Source organism: Hyla sarda, chromosome 2 (genome assembly GCF_029499605.1).
Source record: "Hyla sarda isolate aHylSar1 chromosome 2, aHylSar1.hap1, whole genome shotgun sequence".
In the NCBI taxonomy this organism is placed as follows: domain Eukaryota; kingdom Metazoa; phylum Chordata; class Amphibia; order Anura; family Hylidae; genus Hyla; species Hyla sarda.
The window spans coordinates 317,886,248-317,904,098 of record NC_079190.1 but is presented as its reverse complement, the minus strand read 5'-3'; the positions used below and the strand labels follow the sequence as shown (position 1 = coordinate 317,904,098).

The window sequence follows — 17,851 nt, the reverse complement described above, 5'->3', positions numbered from 1 at the left end:
GAAGTTGTAGCTTTGCAACAGCTGGAGGCACCCTTCTTGAGAAACACTTCTCTAGGGGTTATTAAAACTGACAAGCCAGTGGGCACAGAGAGGCTTTCAGGGCATCCTGGGAGTTGTAGCTTTGCAACAGCTGGAGGCACCCTTCTTGGGAAACACTGTCCTAGGGGTTATTAAAACTGGCAAGCCAGTGGGCACAGAGAGGCTTTCAGGGCATCCTGGGAGTTGTAGCTTTGCAACAGCTGGAGGCACCCTTCTTGGGAAACACTGTCCTATGGGTTATTAAAACTGGCAAGCCAGTGAGCACAGAAGGGTTTTATGGGCATGCTGGGAGTTGTAGCTTTGTAACATCAAGCCAGTGGGCACAGAGGGGCTTTCCGGGCATGCTGGGAGTTGTAACTTTGCAACAGCTGAAGGCACCCTTCTTGGAAAACACTGTTCTAGGGATTATTAAAACCAGCAAGCCAGTGGGCACAGAGGGGTTGTCTGGGCATGCTGGAAGTTGTAGCTTTATAACAGCTGGAGGCATCCTTCTTGGGAAACACTTCTAGGAATTATTTAAACCAGCAAGCCAATGGGCACAGAGGGGTTTTCCAGGCATGCTGGGAGTTGTAGTTTTCCAACACCTGGAGGCATCCTACTTAGGAAACACTGTGGGGGGCTTTCCAGGCATGCTGGGAGTTGTAGTTTTGCAACAGTTGGAGGCATCCTGCTTGGGAAACACTGCTCTAGGGATTATTTAAACTGGCAAGCCTGTGGGCACAGGTGCTTTTCGGGCATGCTGGGAGTTGTAGTTTTGCAACAGCTGGAGGCATCCTGCTTGGGAAACACTACTCTAGGGGTTATTTAAATTTGCAAGCCCGTGGAAATACACAGATAAAAGGGCCAAGTGTACAGTATGGTTTGTGATCTAATAACTGGTATCACAATGTTCACTCAAGGTCTATTAACACGTACAGTATCCTGCACATATTTGATGCTTCAGATTTAAAGATGTATTCAATTATATAGTTTACATTGAAATCTGGAGTTTCAAATCCTGTGCATCAAATACATGCAGAATACTGTACGTAGGAACACACCGTAAGGGTAGGGTCGCATGTGCCGTATTTTGCTGCTCTGGATTTTCCTATCCATTGAAGTCCAAGGGTAGCAAAATCAGCTGCTGATTTACCCATTGACTTTAATGGGTAGGAAAATATGCAGCAAGATATAGCATGTGTGACCCTGCACTTAAAGGGTTAAATGACTTCTGACTTGAAGCTGGAAATCATCCTATGTAGAATGTGACTGATTTCCGACCACATTGATTGTACAAATACCGTTAGAGTGTTCAATGATTTACAGCAGACTCTACATATGATGCCACATGATGCCAGCACAGACAGGGGGCACTCAGGATAGAATGGAAACCAGGGCCTAGGTGTTTCTGAGTATGCCATCTGGTGTCAAAGTGGGAATCTCTATACAGTGCTGTGGAATATGTTGCTGCTATATGGATGAATAGAATAAATAGGTCATTTCTATTCAAGTGAAAGCCATTTTTCTTCAATGGGCTGCAGACTTCTGTAAACAGACAAATAGTACAGCGTTCCATCGTTTCCAGACACTTTATCTGTATAACTTGAAGACAATACAGTGGATCGAAACATATGTAACCTTTAGTTACTTATATGGCCTCTGTCATGTTTGATGGCAGGATGAAAGGGCAGGTGATAGGGTTCTGTGTCTGAGTGTATAGGCACAGTGGCCGACACTAACTTGGGCACTTTATATGGGTTCCTTATGAAAACACTGTGACTGGCACTGAACTGAGGCACTGAGGTTTTATGACTTATTAGGGCACTCTTAGCACCCTCATCCCTCTACACATTCAATAAAGCAGGGAAACAACAATATATCAAGCTGGGCACTTCCCCAGAAGCAAACTGGTGCCTTTAAAATAAGGGCATTGCAGTTCTGGATGCTTCACATGTTACTTTGTGGCTGTCCCAGCTATCCCCCCCCCCCCCCCCCACAGGTCACCACATGCTGGTTTTTACCACTTGAAACAGAACACCTATCTATCCTACCTTGTGGACACTAAGGCCAAGCTCATACACCATGAAAATCGGCTGTTTTGTTTAGTCCCAAATGTCTTAAAAAAGAATGTTATATGCTTTAGGTCCGCTCTCCACCCTACACCAGAAACCATGTGCTGAATATTTACACCTCTCTTGCAATAGATTAATGCCCCAATGAATAGTTAAAAAACGAACAAAAATACACCTTGCTGGAGATGCTGTGTACATTCTAAAATGTTTAACCTGTCTTAAATGTATTGCTTATTATGGCTAAGTTGAATACGTTTTATTACCAGTTTACCCTTACAGTATCACACGTACAGTATCCTGTGCATATTTGATGCTGCAGATTAGAATCTGTGTTGATTTTTCTTCTAGTTTACATTGAAATCTTGCAGCATCAAATATGCGCAGGATACTGTACATCATTGAAAAGTCCAGTTTAACTGCTAAATATACCCTCTGTGATACCGGATAAATAGGCAACCATTGTGGATCAAACTAAATTCTATGCAAATTCCTCCAGTATGTTTGCAGTGTGAGTACAGTGATTTAGAATTGATTAACCCTTAAAACATCACAGAAAATATTCACCATGAAAAAAGCCTAGAACCACTGTGGGACTGGCTGTAATAAATTGATTTGTGTCTATTCAGTGATATAACCCATTATAAATACACTTTAGGCCGCACTGGTAATAACTACCTTGTTTTTGCTTTATTACAATGTGTTTTCATCTTTTACTAAACTACAGAAAATTAGAAGTTTGTTTTATGTGAAAAAAAATCTGGGCAAATAAAAAAACAACTTCAGAAAATTCACAGCCAGCTCCTGTGGAAGGCGCTTCTCCCGCTTTTCTTCTTGTGTTCTTTTCTTGTGTCCTGGCCTCCTACTGCTCCACATTTAAAAGAGAAGGGAAGGGGGAGAGTGAGAGAAACTTTCTGCTTGCTTTTTTCTTTTTTGTTTTCACTAAGGTTTTGTGTGTGTAAAATCTTAGAGAAACCAGAACCCCCAAAGTAATGGGGGGCAGCCACAGGCATTGTTGTAGCTTTTTTCCTCTGGAAACAATGTAAGGAATAGAAACCTGGATTCTGATTTTCAATTCATCTCACATAAGAAACTACAAGTATTGCTATGGATTGCTACTTGGTAGAATAACGGTGACAATTCTGACTAATAATAATATGATGACCTCCTTAAAAGTCATTTGAATGACTCAACAATATGGCAGATCTGATTAAGAACTGGCATAAGCTGTTTATTATATTGTGATATGTCATCTTCTATATATCTTTTCATCATGTATTTATAGAACTCAAAATATACAAATAAGGCAAAACACTTGGACTAGTTATACGAAGTTTACGTTTTTCTTTGTTGTCAAACATAGCTGCTTATATATAGTAAGCACATACTGTCCCTCATTTACTATTGCAAACCCGACATGTTTTGTTGGGTCATGCACCAGATTCTGGCAATGCGCCAAGAATAAAAAAAAAAAAAAAAACCTGACTAACTCAATTTTACTAAGAAATCCTCAAAAAGGGGCGTAACCATCCGGAAAATGGGGCGTGATCTCCAGAAAGGAGTGTTTACCCGACATTTTCACAAAAACCCAACATATTTACTAAAGTTTCCACAGAAAATGTGGTGGATTTCAGCTGAGGAAAACCCTACAGGTCAGAGCATGTGTAAAAAAACTAAAGTATAGGGAAAGTGGAAAATGTAGGGAAACCTTAGTAAATACAGAGGAAATAAAATTGTAGGGAATTAAAACCCACAAAGAAACCTACACAACACTCTTAGTAAATCAGGGCCACAGTCCTCATTTTTCTATGATACATTTGGTTAGACTATTCATTTGCTTCAGTGCTTTTCATGTAGTCTTTTTTGTCATTTCTTTTTGCATAGTGTACAAAGTTACTTAAGATTATGGGCATATAAACTATTTTAATAAACCCATCTAAAGGTTTCAACTTTAATCATCAATGAAGTAACTGGAGCTTAGTGTATACATATGAGTTTGGTGATGATTTGTAGCCTTCGTGATGTGATACATAAAACCACACTGGATTAAGCTGTGAAGACTAATGAGTTCACACATAATGAGTTAAATAGATATGATTTACAGTAAACAATGCATCATTTGCATTTCTAACACCACAACAAAGAACTCACCCTAAATGAGAAGTGTAATGATGGAGCAGAGGTCGAGGTTACTGAGGAGTCTTTTAAGTGGTTAGGAGAGATGGTACCACACAGAGTCAAGAGCAGCCAAAGAGAAGTGCTGTGGTTGGGTGATGTTGAAGAAGTTGTTTTAGTTACACTGAACAGCCAATGATCAGACCAGTAACACATGTTCCCTCAAGTACTGCACAGAGAGGTGAACTGGAGGCCCTGAAAGAAATGTCCATCCTAAAATACATTGAAATAAATAGCTCCGCAGGCCTGTAGCAATGAGATGCCAAAGAGGAATCCTGGAAAAAAAGTCATTGTGTATCTTTTGTTGTGCATTGGGGGCTTCAATAACATGCCTCACACTTACTTTAATTAGCAAGTAATTTAAATTGCCCCTAAGCCGTGTTCAGCGGAAATCCTTACTAGAAACAGATCCCACCATGTCATTCAAGCAGCTTGACATTCTCAGGGCTCTGCTCGCATACTACATTCAGTCCTGCTGATAAAAAAAGGGAAAACAACGATCTTAAGTCAAGACACACTCTCTCTAAATGATATATTGGAGGGAAATCTGTTTGTGGGAAATAGTCCTTAAAATGGAGCACATTTGTCTGAACAGCTGGTAGTGGAAAATAATGGAAAAGATCCAGATTCCAAATTTTGTAGTTATACACCTACAGTCATGAGAACAATAAAGACACATCAGGCTTATTTGATAAAAATGTGACGCGTTACACCACCGAGCCCGGTGAAACACATCGCGTTTTTCTCAAATAAACCTTCCTCTTCTTACCTGATGTGTCTCTTCTGGTCAACACCATTGAACCCAGTTCCATTCCGTGAAGTTGCTATCTTCCATTGTCTATTTGATTGGGGAGGCTGTGGACCAGACATTACTCACTCACGCTGATCATTGTGTGTGAGTTCACACAACCACCTATGGTAAGAGTTCCTCACACATTTGGTGGATTACCTATAGGTGGTTTTACACTGGAGCGCTCTCCTTTTTGGATGAGAACAATAAAGTGCACCTTTTTTGATTTTTACGGCTTTAGCGATCAGGACCTACAAAAAAAATTTTTTTTTGAAATTCTTAAAATTAAGTAAATGTAACCTCATATAAACAACACCATGCCCCCTAAGGAAGGAGACAAAACAGATGTAGGGGTAGTGAGGCACCACTGTGCAGACCTAATATGGGTAAGATACTTCTGTAGGCCTGATATCTTTATATATGGCAATATTATACATAGGAGCATAGTCTGTTTGATTTGCTGCTGAGACTCATATGTTTGGGATATAAAATAGCTGAGATATACTGAAAACACTGAGCCATATAATAGCTATATCCTGTAGCCATAGGTTATAATATTAATAAGCAGTTTAGTAATTGTGGTCTCTATGTTGTTTATGTGATCATTGTATGCATATTCACCTAATCGTGTCTGCACATTTTTGCCCCTCAACTAGTGGGAATTCCTGCCTGTAATATTTTATTAAGTGTTGTTTTTGTATTTTAAACAATAAAAATGTGTATAATTGGTAGAATCATACATTCTATAAAAGTTTTTTGCAAATGTCAGGTACACTTTAAAGGGGTACTTCGCCACACACATCTTATCCCCTATCTAAAGGATAGAGGATAAGTTGTTAGATCGCGGGAGTCCCACCGCTAGGGACCCACGCGATCTCTGGGCCGGCAGCTTCGGCATCCAGAACATGGAAGCTTGCAGCTTCCACGTTTGTGTTGTCACGCCACGCCCCCTCCATTCATGTCTATGCCGTCACTCCTCCTCCGATAGACTTGAATGGAGGGGGCATGGCGGCCTGCATAGCCAGTCATCGGGTACGGAGCGGAGTTCGCTCCGTGACCCTAGTGACAAGGGTGCCGGCCTGGAGATCGTGGGGGTCCCCAGCAGCGGGCCCCCTGTGATCTAACATCTTATCCCCTATCCTTTGGATAGGGGATAAGATGTGTGTGGTGGAGTACCCATTTAAGGTCCCACCAAAACATTTCAATTGGGTTGAGGTTTGGACTTTGACTGGGCCATTGTAGCACCATGATTCTTTTCTCCTTTAGCCATTCTGTTGTAAATTTGCTGCTGTACTTCTGATCATTGTCATCAAAATAAGACCAAATCCTCACCTCTCCACTACCATGCTGGACATTTGGTGGGAGGTGTTTGTACTGATATTCTTGGTTTTGTTTTCACCACGCTGTGCATTACGGTCAAACATCTCTACTTAGGTCTCGTCTGTTCAAAGGACATTAGCCAAGATTTATCAAAACTGTCTGAGACAAGAACTGTCTCATTTGCCCAAAGTATTAGTGACCAAACACAGTTCCGCTTTCATTTCTCAAATTGCTCCAATAAAATGGAAAGGTGAGCTATGATTGGTTGCTATGGACAAATCACACAGTTTTTGTCTCAGTGACTGTTGATATATTTGGGCCATTCTAGAAATCTTGTGGATTGTTCAAATGCAACTTTGAAAACTTAAAGGGGTTATTCAGGAATAGAAAAATAGCTACTTCCTATCAAAAAACACTCCCCGTCTGTCTCCAGATTGGGTGTGGTTCTGGAGCTCAGTTCCATTGAGGTGAAGTTATAAAACCAAGTTATAAAAAGAGCCAAGTTATAAAACCACACCCAACCTGGAGACAGACATGGAACTGGTTATGAAAGAAATTGGCTGTGTTTTTCTTTTCCTGGATAACCTCTTTAAACCATGCTTTCATGTTTATATTTAGAAAGAAGAGGCTTCCTCCTGACAACCCTTCCAAACAAGCCAAACCCAGAATCTGCGCAGTCAGGGAGTGTGATGTTCCATGCCTACTTATTCAGTCAGAGCCTGCATCAGTGTCCCACCTCAGCCACTCATTCACTGAGCAGGCATGTGCCATCACGTCCTCAAACCCGGAAGCATCCAATAGTGGGGAGCAGAGTTCCATTATACTGGTGATGCCGTGGCATGGGAAGCGAGGAAGGTAAGAGAGTGTTTTTTTTTTTTTTTTTTTAGTTACCCCTTCTCTGACCACATTTTAAAAAGAACATTTTAAATGGAAACCCTTTAAGTACACAAGTGCATTTGAGTATAGAAGACTTAAGTAACTACGACCATGAAAGTCAACTGGGGAGCTTTATCAAAACCTGTGTACAATCTGGTTGGTTTGAGCAACTGCAGCACTCTTAATCCAGGTTTTTATCTACACAGAATTTTTCCATCAACAATCCAGCATCATGTTGAGAAACTGACTGGAGGAAAACATTGTGTCAGACATAAAGATATAACTGCTATTTCACAGCAAATTTTGTCAGCAAAATTCAGATACATTTTATCAGAAAATGTGATAATTCTAGCAATGAACATTTCCTTAAATGTTATGAAAAAGGGATGCACAGCTTAATTTGACACATTTGCAAAACTTTTTTTTTATATAATGTAGATAACATTATATTTGTAATATCGATTGGTTAAAAATGTGTTTATTTTGGGTTGAAAACATGCTCTATATTTCTTACCATAGGGGTCCCTCTACTATCCAGAACACTGTCTTGTCCCTGCAGCTATTACCTGGTTGTCTTGGCTGGTAAAATCCAGAACATTGTTAAAACACTTAACATCATCACTTCTCCCATTTGATCAGCTGGTCCACAAAAAGTCTTGTGCACACCCCCATTTCTGCGTAGGTGCACAAATGTGCTGGACCTCACAGGCACAAGCAAGAGATTGCAGTGGGACGGCTCTGCTCATCACTATGCTTGCTGCAGAAGCCCATTCCCTGCATATGCCTCACAGTCCCCCACATCACTGAGATCCCCCCATTCCCTGTGCATGTGTCTTCCCGTCCTCCAAATCACTAAGATCCTCCCACTACACATCACCCCCTTCACAGAAATGAAACTGTTCACTGCTTGTCAGAGCACATGTGCTATCACAGTAGCAGTGGGACAGCAAGACAAATGCACAGGAAAAAGGGGGATCTCGGTAATGTGGGGGATGGTGATACAAAACTCAAAATGTGGACTAAAACCTAACATTTATTGAGTACCTTAAAAATGTCCTCACAAAACTGGACATAAAACTAGATACAAACCACAGGTGCATGACAAAGTAATACAATCAAAAACACAAATAGAAATAATGCTAGGCACTAGTATAGCGTTAAAGGGGTACTCCCGTGGAAAACTTTTTTTTAAAATCAACTGGTGCCAGAAAGTTAAACAGATTTGTAAATTACTTCTATTAAAAAATCTTAATCCTTCCAGTACTTTTTAGGGGCTATATACTACAGAGGAAATGCTTATCTTTTTAGATGTCTCTGATGTCATGACCACAGTGCTCTCTGCTGACCTCTGCTGTCCATTTTAGGAACTGTCCAGAGCAGCGTATGTTTGCTATGAGGATTTTCTCCTGCTCGGGACAGTTCCTAAAATGGACAGCAAAGGTCAGCAGAGAGCACTGTGGTCATGACATCAGAGAAATCTAAAAAGATAAGCATTTCCTCTGTAGTATATAGCCCCTAAAAAGTACTGAAAGGATTAAGATTTTAAATCTGTTTAACTTTCTGGCACCAGTTGATGAAAAAAAAAAAAAGTTTTCCATGGGAGTACCCCTTTAACACAATAGGTTAATGTCACTAAAAAGATAGAAATAAGTGAGCATCAGCATGGCTAACTCGTGCCCTATCCCGGTGATTCAGGGAGGGACTCGGGGTTGGACAACAGGGGGGATTGGTCCGGAGCCTACAATTCCCTGCAATATCCCTTATATAGCCTAATCCTAGGTGAAGTTTGTGTCCTGAATCCGCGCCGGAACCTCCCCTATTCAGCTGTTCCCTGTCTCAAACTCCCTCTCACTAAAATAAGTTACTGTCTCTCTAGCAGGGCCAATACCCTAACAGCTTATCCTTAAGGTATAGTATACACATAGGTAAGTACACAATGTCTAGAAATGGATAGTGTGGAGACAACTATAAGAGAGAGATAGTGAACTCTATGTATAGTAGGGTCCACGATGATTAGAAATCATATTGTATTCTTTCCATAGGTATAATACATGCACCCCAACAGATAAACATAAAAATAAATGGTAGGTAATATAACTATGCACAGGTGTGACAATCTGTTGTCATATGCGCAATAGTGCACGTCATACATTGGCCCATAAAGGCATAATTATACTCTGCCCATATGTGTAGCACAGTTTTATCAAAGTATAGGATTTACCTGAAATAGGCAATTGAATACAAGTAATAAACAGGCCAACTTCACCGTAACCCCTGTTAAGGTAGCAGCACTGTCAATGGATAATTTTATACTCCAGCTGCTCACAACAGTAAACTATAATGATGTATTACAAAAAAATTGTGAGATGCCATAATCGGCTGATACTTAGACTTTCTGATGATAATGATGTTTCAATCTCGACTCGTTTCCTGTACCTATATCATACAGCCCTAGCAGGCTGCAGGGTGTTTTATAAATAATTTGGAATACCCCTTTATTGAGGAGATATTCTACCCTAAAAGAATATGTTTGTAATACACCATTTAAGAGAGCTTGCCACATGGCAGGTCTATGTGCACCAGTAGGGCGGTACATTGTAGTGTAGGCTGTCATATCCCACCATACCTAGGAGGTTTTCTTTATAAGTAACAGTTGTATGCATGATACGTTTTGCTCATAGTGTGCATGTTTTGATGCTTAATGTATTGAGCTGAAAGGACCCTCTACACTACAGTAGAAAAATATGTGTAAAATACAATTAAAGAGGTTGTCCGGTAAGAGGAAAAAAAAAGTGCTCTGTGGTCTTATAAAAAAAAGAGTTACACGCTCAATTTTCAACAGCTTTCTTCCTGGTGGTGTCCAGGTTTGCACTGTTCAGTGCTTTCAGGACCAACTCATTGTGCCGGAAACACCTTTTCAGCCAGTGACTAGCAGCTGCAGTGACCTGCCTCAGCAAGTGACTGGCTGACCCACCATACCCTTGTATTGAACGAGGACCAGGAAATGCTGATCAGCAGGCACCCAGACATTGTTCGGATGACAGCAGTGGGGGTTTTTACAGGTGAGTAGCCCTTTTTTCAGAAATATTCTATCAACGGTACCCCCTTTATATCTAAAAACAGCTGTCACAGTATCTATATTTTTTTAAACTTCATTTACACTCTACAGAAAAGTTCATGTGCATTTTTAAATTCACAGTATGCCTTTTATGTCATGTGTGTTTTGGTGATTTGTTTCTATGGCCTTCATTCATTGATAAGGGAGAAACTTGTGGAACAATCTGCAGAAAAAATTCACATTTTTCACATGTAGATTTTTCTTTGGAGTTGCTGTACATTTGCAGGCCACAATTACAGTGGGAAATTGTCCTTATAGGTCAGAGTAACGTTTCTTCCTACATTTGAAACAGGTATTTACTTATTTCCTAATACTAGACCACCCACTCTATACATATATATATATATATATATTGACTGCCACACATGTCATTTTACTGGTACAATAACTATACAACTGGCTAGTTTGAATATGTTCTTCTGTCTCTGTGGTACTATTTAATTTTACATTTTTATAGAAATCATGGCTTATAAAATCATGTCTTTGTCCAAGCTGAAGCACAGGCATGGACAAAGTCCAGTAAGTGAGGGTGGGCTAGCACTCCTCTGTGCTCTCTCCTGTCTGATAGTCCAATCAGACAGGAGAGAGCACAGAGGAGTGCTGGCGGACCATCACTTACTGGACTTTGTCCATGCCTTTGCTTCAGCTTTGACATAGCCATGATTTCTATAAAAAAACAAAAAAATCCTATGAAGTATATTAGAAAAGTTAATGTGTTGACAATATGTTTAACATATAGAAAGTTTTTGAATCTGACAGTGCCCATTTAAAGGAAAACTAATGTTAAACAATATTGGTAATACTTTCTGTTAAATACTTCTATTCCTAGACCATGTTTTCCTACAAAATAAAATCCTCAGGACAAAAAAGCACCCATTTTAGCTTTTTCCTCCTTCTAAGGCATAGAGAAAGTGAACATTAGGTTTGAAATTTTTTTTTAGGACTTAGTCCCTGGCTGGGAGGTAGCTTTCTTGTACAAAAACCTTAGCCACTGTGATGTGACTAAGGAATTCTGAGCTCTGTCCCTTAGCTAAATTCTGCCTGTTTAGTGGATAATGGAGAAATATAGTAAGTATAAAAATAGTTCTTGAATTTAAGAAATTCTGCAGTAATTTATATATTTTTAGGAAAGCACAGAAATTTTGGCCTCCGAAAACTTTCGGCCAAAAAAGTGCCCCTTTCGGCATTTTCAACTGAGGGAATTTTCCTCCAAGAGGACACTGAGTCCGGCCGTGGCTATGACATGAGTGCAGAAACTGCGCTTTCTTCATAGACCGTGGGTTTACTTCAGCAGCCAGGGACCCGCCAGTAATAGCAGACATCAGCGATCGCGCTGATGTTCACCATTAACCCCTCAAATGCGGTGATCATTACTGATCACGGCATCTGTGACGGTTCCGGTGGCTGATCCGATCGCCCACAGCACGGCTACGGGGATCAGATAAGATCGTTGCTGGAGGTCCCCTCACCTGGCTTCTCCTGTCATCATGGGGTCTTCTTCTCTGGTCTGCCATCGAGCAGACCAGAGAAGTAGATCACAGATAACACTGACCAGTGCTATGCATAGTACTAATCTGTATGGAGACTATAAAGTGGGGACTATAAAGTGTAAGAAAAAAAAGTAAAATAAAAAGTTTTGATAATAGTAAATGTGCCCCTCCCACAATAGAAAAAAATTCCCCTCACTTCCTTAAAAAAAAAAAAAAGTTTAAAATATTTCAATAAATACACATTTTGTATCACCGGGTCTGGTACATAAAAACATAATATTAATGATCCTGTACGGGTAATGGCGTAAACATAAAAAAAAAACACCAAAGTCCAAAAATATCAATTTTTAATCACATCATATATGAGAAAAAAATTAATTAAAAGCAATAAAAAAAAAAAAAACATTAAAACAAGAAAGGTACCAATACAAACAACAGATCACGGTGCAAAAAAAGTTATAGGGCTCAGAAGAGGACAATTTTAAATATACTAATTTTGTTCAATAAAGTTTGACTTATTATAAAAGTAGAGCAATATTAGAAAAACTATATAAATTGGGTATTATTTTAATTGCATTGTCCTACATAATAAAGACCTAATATTTTAACCATAAAGTTCACTGCTTAAAAACAAAACCCCCCAAATAATACTTTTTTTTTGTTACATCGTACATTTACATTTTATGGTAAAATGAAAGGTGTCATTACAGAGAACAATTGGTCATGGAAATAACAAGCCCTCATGGGTCTGTAGGGAGAAAAATAAAAAAAAGTAATGGCTCTTAGAAAGTGAGGAGGAAAAAGCGAAAATGCTAAATTGGAATTTTCCTGTGTCAAAAAGGACAAAATGGGATGTGTCCTTGAGGGGTTAAAGAAGGGGCGTGGCTTGGAATTCCGGCAGAAGAAGCGCAGTTGGTGCCAAATACCAACAGGATCACCACATCTTCCTCAGGATCGGCACATCTGAAGCAGGGCCAAGATGTAATGCTTGCTGCATTTTTCTCACGTTGGCCCATAGTTTATAAGGGGGCCAGGGCCTGTTTAGTGTACATGGCATGATGTTTATTTTATTATTATCAGCATGGAGTTTTTAATTTCAGATTACTTAAATTCACAAATGTATTTAACTAAAAACTTCTGATAATACGATTTTACAGTTTCGGCCTAAAATTTCCCTTTCGGTGCCTCCCTAATTTTTTTTATATAAACTATATATATATATATATATATATCTATATATATATATATATATATATATATATATCTATATATATATATATATATATACACACAGTTGAAACTGGAAGTTTACATACACTATATAAAAAGACACATATGCAAGTTTTTCTCACTACCTGACATGAAGTCAGAATAAACCTTACCTGTTTTAGGTCAATTAGGATTCCCAAAATTATTTATACTTGCCAAATGACAGAATAATGAGAGAGAGAATTTCTTAAGGCATTTTTATTTCTTTCTGCAAAGTCAAAAGTTTACATACACTAGGATTACTATGCCTTTATATAATTTGTGACAGCCCATATGATGATGTCATGTCTTTGGAAGCTTTTGATTCTGGTTTATTGGAAACATCTGAGTTAATTAGAGACACACCTGTGGATGTATGTTAATGGATACCAGAAACACACTGTTTGTGTGTAACATCAAAGGAAAGTCTAAAGAAATCAGCCAAGATATCAGGAAGAGATAAGATATCAGGGTAAGATTGTGTCATTATCCACAGTGAAACGAGTAATGTATCAACATGGGCTGAAAGGCCACTTTGCCAGGAATAAGTCATTACTCCAAAAGAAACATACAAAAGCCAGATTAATGTTTGCAAATGCACACAGGAACAAAGGGCTACATTTTTGGAGATGTACTGTGGTACTAAAATTAATTTGTTTGGGCATTATGACAATCTTTACGTTTGGAGGAAAAAGAGAGAAGCTTGGAAGCCTAAGAACATCATCCGAACTGTGTAACACAGGGGTGACGGCATGATGCTGTGGGGTTGTTTTGCTGCAGGAGGGACTGGTACACTTCATAAAATAGATGGCATCCTGGCCGGCCCTCAGGGAACTTTCCTGGTAGGCCAGTCCGGCCCTTGTAACAATATTCAAAAAAGGATCCTGGGAACTTTAGGCCTGTAAGTTTAAAGGGGTACTCTGGCCCTAAGACATCTTATCCCCTATCCAAAGGATAGGGTATAAGATGTCTGATGGCGGGGGTCCCACCGCTGGAGACCCCTGCAATCTCTCATGCAGCACCCACCTGTCTCAGCAGCACGCAGCACTGAAGGCTTAGTGTCTGAAGCCTCATGACCACGGGGCCGGAGTATTGTGACATCACGACTCCGCCCCTTGTGACATCACACCACACCCCTCAATGCAAGCCTATGGGAGGGGCGTGATGGCTGGGACTAGGGGAGGATATATGTAAATAGTTTAGCACCTGGTTCAGTGATAGGAAGTAGAGGGTGAGTATTAATGGAACTTACTCTGGTTTGGTGAAAGTTAAAAGTGGGGTACCAGTGGTATCGAAAGTGGAAGGCCAGGTGGACATGAGCCCCTTGAGCCTACCGTTGACGTTTGTTCAAGCTTCCATACGGGATATAGACCTGTCAAACTGGATCAAAGAAAATATTAACACAATTGGACAGCTATATGAGGGGTATGGACTAATGACATTTGGGGACATACAGAAGAAGTACAATCTACCTAGCACTGATTTTTATAAATTTCTTAGAATTCGTCATTTTCTGGGATCATTAAAACCGACTCAGATCTCCATGAATCCTGCCACCCTTACATATCTAGCTTCTCAGATAAAGGGGCTCTCACCACTATATTTACTATACACTCAAATGAACACTTGCAATAAATCTTATCTGCTTAGACTGTGGGAGAGAGACTTGAGCATTGCTATACCAATTGGGGAATGGCAGAGGGCTTTCCGAGGTGTTCACAGGGCTCTGCAGTGTTCCTCACACATAGAATCAGCTTACAAAACCATTTTAAGATGTTATTTCACGCCGGACAAAGTAGCGCTAGCCTATCCGGGCTCTACTAATACATGTTGGAGGGGCTGCGACCAGAAAGGAACATTGGTCCACATACTGTGGAAATGCCCTCTCATAAAACCATTCTGGGAGGACTGCAGAGTGTTACGCCTAGCGCTCCGGGTCCCCGCTCCTCCCCGGAGCGCTCACGGCGTCCTTCTCCCTGCAGCTCCCCGGTCAGCGCTGACCGGGAGCGCTGCTCTGCCATGGCCGTTGGGGATGCGATTCGCACAGCGGGACGCGCCCGCTTGCGAGTCGCATCCCAGGTCACTTACCCGTTCCCGTCTCCTGCGGTCATGTGCTGGCGCGCGCGGCTCCGCTCTCTAGGGCGCGCGCGCGCCAGCTCCCTGAGACTTAAAGGGCCAGTGCACCAATGATTGGTGCCTGGCCCAATTAGCTTAATTGGTTCCCACCTGTTCCCTGCTTATATCTAGTCTCCTCCCTTGCACTCCCTGGCCGGATCTTGTTGCCTTAGTGCCAGTGAAAGCGTTCTTTGTGTGTTTATACCCTGTGTACCAGAACTATTGCTATCTCCCCTGACTACGAACCTTGCCGCCTGCCCCCGACCTTCTGCTACGTCCGACTTTGCTTCTGCCTACTCCCTTGTACCTCGCCTATCTTCAGCAGCCAGAGAGGTGCCGTTGCTAGTGGATACGACCTGGTCACTACCGCCGCAGCAAGACCATCCCGCTTTGCGGCGGGCTCTGGTGAAAACCAGTAGTGTCTTAGAACCGGTCCACTAGCACGGTCCTCGCCATCCCTCTCTGGCACAGAGGATCCACCTCCTGCCAGCCGGCATCGTGACAGTAGATCCGGCCATGGATCCCGCTGAAGTTCCTCTGCCTGTTGTCGCCGACCTCCCCACACTGGTCGCCCAGCAAGCCCGACAGATTGCCCAACAAGATCACCAGCTGTCGTACTTGACCACCATGACTCAGCAACTCCAGTCGCAGCTACAGCAGATTCAGTCTCAGCTACAGCAGCAGCAACCATCTCCTCCGCCAGCTCCTGCACCTCTTCCGCAGCGAGTGGCCACTCCTAGCCTCCGCCTGTCTTTGCCGGACAAATTTAATGGGGACTCTAAGTTTTGCCGTGGCTTCCTTTCCCAATGTTCCCTGCATCTGGAGATGATGTCGGATCAGTTTCCTACTGAAAGGTCTAAGGTGGCTTTCGTAGTCAGCCTTCTGTCTGGAAAAGCCCTGTCATGGGCCACACCGCTCTGGGACCGCGATGACCCTGTCACTGCCTCTGTACACTCCTTCTTCTCGGAAATTCGAAGTGTCTTTGAGGAACCTGCCCGAGCCTCTTCTGCTGAGACTGCCCTGCTGAACCTGGTCCAGGGTAATTCCTCCGTTGGCGAGTACGCCATACAATTCCGTACTCTTGCTTCTGAACTATCCTGGAATAATGAGGCTCTCTGCGCGACCTTTAAAAAAGGCCTATCCAGCAACATTAAGGATGTTCTGGCCGCACGAGAGACTCCTGCTAACCTGCATGAACTCATTCATCTAGCCACTCGCATTGACATGCGTTTTTCTGAGAGGCATCAAGAGCTCCGCCAGGAAAAGGACTTAGATCTCTGGACACCTCTCCCACAGTCTCCACTGCAATCTGCGCCTAGGCCTCCCGCCGAGGAGGCCATGCAAGTGGATCGGTCTCGCCTGACCCTGGAAGAGAGGAATCGCCGTAAGGAAGAGAATCTTTGTTTGTACTGTGCCAGTACTGAACATTTTCTGGTGGATTGCCCAATCCGTCCTCCATGTCTGGGAAACGCACGCTCGCACTCAGCTCTCGTGGGTGTGGCGTCTCTTGATGCCAAGTCGGCTTCTCCACGTCTCACGGTACCTGTTCGGATTTCCACTTCAGCCAGCTCTCCCCTCTCAGCCGTGGCCTGCCTGGACTCTGGAGCTTCTGGGAATTTTATTCGGGACTCCTTTGTGAATAAATTCCGGATTCCGGTGACCCGTCTTGTCAAGCCACTCCACATTTCCGCGGTCAACGGAGCCAGGGTGGACTGTACCATACGTTTCCGCACGGAGCCCCTTCTTATGAGCATCGGATCTCACCACGAGAGGATTGAACTTTTGGTCCTCCCCAATTGCACCTCGGAAATTCTCCTTGGACTTCCCTGGCTTCAACTTCATTCCCCAACCCTGGATTGGTCCACTGGGGAGATCAAGAGTTGGGGGTCCTCTTGTTCCAAGAACTGTCTAAAACCGGTTCCCAGTAACCCTTGCCGTAACTCTGTGGTTCCTCCTGTATCTGGTCCCCCTAAGGTCATTAAGGACTCTGCCTGCCACAGGAAATGCCCCTCCCCCCCTCCCAGTTCCATCAGGCAAGCTTCTGTGTCCCCTCATGGCCCTCGTCCTGGTGTCACACTGCCCCGTGCCAGGTCCCGCCCTCTGCCCTCTCTCCCCATTCCTACTCCTGCGGTTCTGCCTGCCGTTGAGGAATCCCTCCATCCTTTCCCGGTATCCTCATCCCAGGGGAGGCAGTTACCCGATAAAGAGAAGGGGAGACCTAAGGGGGGGGGTACTGTTACGCCTAGCGCTCCGGGTCCCCGCTCCTCCCCGGAGCGCTCACGGCGTCCTTCTCCCTGCAGCTCCCCGGTCAGCGCTGACCGGGAGCGCTGCTCTGCCATGGCCGTTGGGGATGCGATTCGCACAGCGGGACGCGCCCGCTTGCGAGTCGCATCCCAGGTCACTTACCCGTTCCCGTCTCCTGCGGTCATGTGCTGGCGCGCGCGGCTCCGCTCTCTAGGGCGCGCGCGCGCCAGCTCCCTGAGACTTAAAGGGCCAGTGCACCAATGATTGGTGCCTGGCCCAATTAGCTTAATTGGTTCCCACCTGTTCCCTGCTTATATCTAGTCTCCTCCCTTGCACTCCCTGGCCGGATCTTGTTGCCTTAGTGCCAGTGAAAGCGTTCTTTGTGTGT

The 17,851-nt window shown here is 42.8% G+C and overlaps 1 long non-coding RNA gene across 3 annotated transcripts in view; it reads left to right on the top strand.

Moving 5' to 3' along the window:
• LOC130356354 (uncharacterized) overlaps positions 1-17,851 on the top strand; it is a 31,830-nt gene that overhangs the window by 492 nt on the left and 13,487 nt on the right. For 2 of the 3 annotated variants that reach the window (XR_008888864.1, XR_008888865.1), the window contains exon 2: positions 6,991-7,227. This is a non-coding gene — a long non-coding RNA (uncharacterized LOC130356354). Of the gene's footprint in view, positions 1-6,990; positions 7,228-10,090; positions 10,311-17,851 lie in introns of all 3 variants that reach the window. The other variant, XR_008888863.1, reaches the window with a different exon arrangement.